This window comes from Oryx dammah, unplaced genomic scaffold, assembly GCF_014754425.2.
Source record: "Oryx dammah isolate SB20612 unplaced genomic scaffold, SCBI_Odam_1.1 HiC_scaffold_2, whole genome shotgun sequence".
Lineage (NCBI taxonomy): Eukaryota > Metazoa > Chordata > Mammalia > Artiodactyla > Bovidae > Oryx > Oryx dammah.
Window position 1 is genome coordinate 40,737,037 of NW_024070186.1, and position 6,623 is coordinate 40,743,659.

Below are 6,623 nucleotides of genomic sequence, written 5' to 3' on the forward strand. Positions count from 1 at the left end.
AAATCTTAGAAAAACAATAATGAAAAAGTTTATAGATTCAAAGAAGGGACTGGTGGTTGCCATTATGTGGTGGGTGAAGGGTGGGTAGAATGGGTGAAGGGAGTCAAAAGGTACACACTTCCAGTTATAAAATATTCTGGAGATTTAATTTACAGCATGGTTACTATAGTTAATGATACTGTATTGCACATTTGAAAGTTGGTATGCTAAGAATAAATTTTAAAAATTCTCATCACAAAAAAGAAAGAAATGTGTAACTATATATAGTGATGGACATACATTAATTAGACTTATTGTGGCAGTCATTTCACAATATTACACAAATATTAAAAGTTGTACACTTGAGCCTAATATAATGATACATGTCAATTATATCTATCATTAAAAAAAGAAAAAAGCCCTGGTGGTCCAGTGGTTAAGACTCCATGCTTCCACTGAAGGGAGTGTGGGTTAAATCCCTGATTGGGGAAATAAGATCCCACATGACATGTAGTGCTGCCAAAATAAAAAGACCACCTGATGCCAATTTCTTAATGAAAAGAACCTGAACTGTTTTTGTTTGCTTGTTTATTTCATTTTGTTTTTATTCTGTCTCACTTAAATATTGATGTTATAATGATTATTAATGATTAGATATCTCATTTCACAAGCAAGTGATAGTAAAAGAAACTTTAAGATTACAGCCTAATTGGAATGAGAAATCTAAATCTTTGGATTATACACTGGAATATAAAGGTGAAAAAAAAAAAAACAAAAAAACAATGCACTCAGAGATCCTGTGGATCTGTCTCTTGCTTCAACAGTGCTTGAATGGGACATACCCAGGGACACCCCTTAACTCCAGCCTCTGATTATCCTCCAACTATTCTTCAAGTAGCAACTTTCAGAATCAGCTACTCAGCTGTCCTCAATCACCGGGACAAGTCAACACCATTTTTTGAGCTTAAATCCTTATTACTGACCAACCATGAGCCCCCAGATTCATTAGAATTATTACACCAAGGTAGAGGCCACTGTCATAACCGCCTTGTCAACATGCATCTGCAGGCCTCCTACACCTCCCTCTCTTTGGGCTTCTATTTCAACCTTGACAATGTGGCTGTGTAGGGTATGGGACACTCTTTCCATGAATTGGATGAGGAGGAGCATGAGGGCACCCAACGTCTCTTGAAAATGCAAAACCAGCACAGCGGCTGCACCCTGTCCCATGACACGCAGAAGCCATCTCAAGATGAGTGGGGTAAAACACAGGATACTATGGAAACCTCTCTTCTCTTGGAGAAGAACCTGAAGCAGGCCCTTTGGGATCTGCATGGCCTGAGTTCTGCCCATACAGACTCCCCACCTCTGTGACTCCCTGGAGAGCCACTTCCTAGGGGAGGAGGTACTGACCAACCTCCGTAGGCTGGGCAAGAATCTCTTTCAAAGCCTCACCCACAACCACAACTAAGAGGCTTGGAGCCCAGGGTCCTTTGAGGAGTCCCTCTGGTGTAAGGACTTCTGCCCAAAGCCAAAGCCCCCTCTCTGCAGCCACTTGGCGGCTTTTTAACCACCTTGGAGCACTCTCCCGAGGCTTGGACCAAATGGAAACCATAAAGCTTTTTGCAGCAAGAAAAGAATATCTAGGTCTTATATTAAACAACACAATCAGCAGGCCTTTGATGCTGTTTTTCCCCACTAACATTGCTGAAATCAGAACATAAAACGAGTTCCCACAAACAAAATTTGATTAAAAAACAACCAGGATACAAGCGTTGTTTTAAGAACACCATTCTTTTGATCCCCCAAGTCTAACGCTTGTCAGACACTTAGTAGCCACATAAAAATGTTTGCTTAATTGAGTTTACATGCCACATGATAAAAAAAAATGTAAGTTAAATCTTGGACTCTGAAAACCATTATAGTTATTTCACAAATAGCAATGATTCAAGGAAAGAGAAGGGATTATGACTGAACACAGATGCAGACTATAATAGCAACAAATGGAAGTAATGTTGCAAAAAACAATACTTTAGCTTTTATTAGCATTTGAAGGGGCACAATAAAGAGTAAATTTTTTTTTCTGCCAGTGTTCTTTAAAAAGATGAGATAGAAGCAAACGTTTCAGGCAGATACAAGATAAAAGTCAGCTTCTTGGCTATTAGAAAGGGACATAGTTGTGCGTCTGCTAGTACAGATCCATAGAATTAGGGACTTAATTCCTACCTTTTCCCATTTGAGTTCATATGAGACTACAGAAGTCATAAGCCTCCTCAAAACTGAAGGTCTTTGCATGGAGACTTGCTCCTATAACCTTGAAGGAGACTCAAAATGTGAACCTCCTCATGCCTGCTCTCAAAAGAAGGGGAGTAGCCTGCCTGATACTTTATTTTGAGCTCTTCAACTAGGTAAATTCACTCCACCTGAAGTTAGTATGCTAAAGATGGAGCATGAGACTGCTGCCTAGAAAAACCCCTCTTCCTGAAAAATCAGAGAATCAGAGTTGTTTTTGCTCTGGAGTATTTTAACACTTTTGGGCTTAGAATGTGTTCACATAGTCAATTCCTTTCTGAAGTCTAGATGGTAAGCAGGGCACATATTATCCCTATTTTTAAAATTAAAGAAATTGAGATGCAGTAATAATGTATAACTGGACATGGAACAACAGACTGGTTCCAAATAGGAAAAGGAGTACATCAAGGCTGTATATTGTCACCCTGCTTATTTAACTTATATGCAGAGTACATCATGAGAAATGCTGGGCTGGAAGAAACACAAGCTGGAATCAAGATTGCTGGGAGAAATATCAATAACCTCAGATATGCAGATGACACAACCCTTATGGCAGAAAGAGAAGAGGAACTAAAAAGCCTCCTGATGAAAGTGAAAGAGGAGAGTGGAAAAGTTGGCTTAACACTCAACATTCAGAAAACGAAGATCATGGCATCTGGTCCCATCACTTCATGGGAAATAAATAGATGGAGAAACAGTGGAAACAGTGTCAGACTTTATTTAGGGGGGCTCTAAAATCACTGCAGATGGTGATTGCAGCCATGAAATTAAAAGACGCTTACTACTTGGAAGGAAAGTTATGACCAACCTAGATAGCATATTAAAAAGCAGAGATATTATTTTGCCAACAAGGGTCCATCTAGTCAAGGCTGTGGTTTTTCCAGTGGCCATGTATGGATGTGGGAGTTGGACTGTGAAGAAAGCTGAGCACAGAAGAATTGATGGTTTTGAACTGTGGTGTTGGAGAAGACTCTTGAGAGTCCCTTGGACTGCAAGCAGATCCAACCAGTCCATCCTAAAGGAGACCAGTCCTGGGTGTTCATTAGAAGGACTGATGCTGAGGCTGAAACTCCAATACTTTGGCCCCTCATGTGGAGAGTTGACTCATTGGAAAAGACCCTGATGCTGGGAGGGATTTGGGGCAGGAGGAGAAGGGGACGACAGAGGATGAGATGGCTGGATGGCTTCATCGACTCGATGCACATGAGTTTGAGTGAACACCGGGAGTTGGTGATGGGCAGGGAGGCCTGGCATGCTGTGATGCATGGGGTCACAAAGATATGGACACGACTGAGCGACTGAACTGAACTGAACTGAAGTGGACTGGAATGGGTGAATTTAACTCGTATGACCATTATATCTACTACTGTGGGCAAGAATTCCTTAGAAGAAATGGAGCAGCCATCATAGTCAACAAACGAGTCTGAAATGCAGTACTTGGATGCAATTTCAAAAAGAACAGAATATCTGTTTGTTTCCAAGGCAAACCATTCACAATCACAGTAATCCAAGCCTATGCCCTGACCAGTAATGCTGAAGAAGCTGAAGTTGAACAGTTTTATGAAGACCTATAAGACCTTTTAGAACTAACACCCCCAAAAGATGTCCTTTTCATTATAGGGGATGGAATACAAAAGTAGGAAGTCAAGAGATATCTGAAGTAACAGGAAAATTTGATTTTGGAGTAAAAAACAAAGTAGGGCAAAGGCTAACAGAGTTTTGCCAAGAGAATGCACTGGTCATAGCAAACACTGTCTTCCAACAACACAAGAGAAGACTCTACACATGGACATCATCAGATGGTCAATACCAAAATCAGACTGATTACATTCTTTGCAGCTGCAGATGAAGAAGCTCTATATAGTCAGTGAAAGCAAGAATAGGAGCTTACTGTGGCTCAGATCATGAACTCCTTATTGCCAATTTAGTCTTAAATTGAAGAAAGTAGGGGAAACCACCTGACCATTTAGGTATCACCTAAATCAAATCCCTTATGATCATACAGTGGAAGTAACAAATAGATTCAAGGAATTAGATCTGATAGAGTGCCTGAAGAACTATGGATGGAAGTTTGTGACATTGTACAGGAGGCAGGGATCAAGACCATCCCCAAGAAAAAGAAATGCAAAAAGGCAAAATGGTTGTCTGTGGAGGCCTTACAAATAGCTATGAAAATAAGAGAAATGAAAAGCAAGGAGAAAAGGAAAGATATACCCATTTGAATGAATAGTTCCAAAGAATAGCAAGGAAAGATAAGAGAGTCTTCCTCAGTGATCAGTGCAAAAAAATAGAGAAAAACAAAAGAATGGGAAAGACTAGAGATCTCCTCGAGAAAATACCAAGGGTATATTTCATGCAAAGATGGGCACAATAAAGAACAGAATTGGTATGGACCTAACAGAGGCAGAAGATATAAAGAAGGGTGGCAAGAATACACAGACTGTACAAAAAAGATCATCATGACCCAGGTAACCATGATGGTGTGATCATTCACCTAGAGCCAGACATCCTGGAATGTGAACTCAAGTGGGCCTTAGGGAGCATCACTACGAAAAAAGCTAGTGGAGGTGATGGAATTCCAGTTGAGTTATTTCAAATCCTAAAAGATGATACTGTGAAAGTGCTGAACTCAATATGCCAGCAAATTTGGAAAACTCATCAGTGGCCACAGGACTGGTAAAGGTCAGTTTTCATTCCAGTCCCCTCAAAAGGCAATGCTAAAGAATGCTCAAACTACTGCACAATTGCATTCATCTCATATCAGTTCAGTCAGTTCAGTCACTCAGTAGAGTCCGACTCTTTGCAACCCCATGAATCATAGCACGCCCGGCCTCCCTGTCCATCATCAACTCCTGGAGTTCACTCAAACTCATGTGCATCGAGTCGGTGATGCCATCCTGCCATCTCATCCTCTGTCGTCCCCTTCTCCTCCTGCCCCAAATCCCTCCCAGCATCAAAGTCTTCTCCAATGAGTCAACTCTTTGCATGAGGTGGCCAAAGTACTGGAGTTTCAGCCTCAACATCAGACCTTCCAATGAACACGCAGGACTGATCTTCTTTAAGATGGACTGGTTGGATCTCCTTGCAGTCCAAGGGACTCTCAAGAGTCTTCTCCAACACCACAGTTCAAAACCATCAATTCTTCAGTGCTCAGCCTTCTTCACAGTCCAACTCACATCCATACATGACCACTGGAAAAACCATAGCCTTGACTAGACGGACCCTTGTTGGCAAAGTAATATCTCTGCTTTTTAATATGCTATCTAGGTTGGTCATAACTTTCCTTCCAAGGAGTAAGCATCTTTTAATTTCATGGCTGAAATCACCATCTGCAGTGATTTTGGAGCCCCCAAATATAAAGTCTGACACTGTTTCCACTGTTTCTCCATCTATTTATTTCCCATGAAGTGATGGGACCAGATGCCATGATCTTTGTTTTGTGAATGTTGAGCTTTAAGCCAACTTTTCCACTCTCCTCTTTCACCTTCATCAAGAGGCTTTTTAGTTCCTTTTCACTTTCTGCCATAAGGGTTGTGTCATCTGCATACCTGAGGTTATTGATATTTCTCCTGGCAATTTTGATTCTAGCTTGTGCTTCTTCCAGCCCAGCCTTCTCATACTCTGCATATAAGTTAAATAAGCAGGGTGATAATATACAGCCTTGATATACTCCTTTTCCTATTTGGAACCAGTCTGTTGTTCCATGTTCAGTTCTAACTGTTGCTTCCTGACCTGCATATAGGTTTCTCAAGAGGCAGGTCAGGTGGTCTGGTATTCCCATCTCTTTCAGAATTTTCCACAGTTTGTTGTGATACACACAGTCAAAGGCTTTGACATAGTCAATAAAGCAGAAATAGATGTTTTTCTGGAATTCTCTTGCTTTTTCGATGCTCCAGTGGATGTTGGCAATTTGATCTCTGGTTCCTCTGTCTTTTTTAAAGCCAGCTTGAACATCTGGAAGTTCACAGTTCATGTATTGCTGAAGCCTGGCTTGGATAATTTTTAACATTACTAGCGTGTGAGATGAGTGCAATTGTGTGGTAGTTTGAGCATTCTTTGGCATTGCCTTTCTTTGGGACTGGAATGAAAACTGACCTTTTCCAGTTCTGTGGCCACTGCTGAGTTTTCCAACTTTGCTGGCATATTGAGTGCAGCACTTTCACAGCATCATCTTTCAGAATTTGAAACAGCTCAACTGGAATTCCGTCACCTCCACCAGCTTTGTTCGTAGTGATGCTTTCTAAGGTCCACTTGACTTCACATTCCAGGATGTCTGGCTCTAGGTGAGTAATCACACCATCATGATTATCTGGGTTATGAAGATCTTTTTTTTTTTTTTTTTTTTTTTTTAA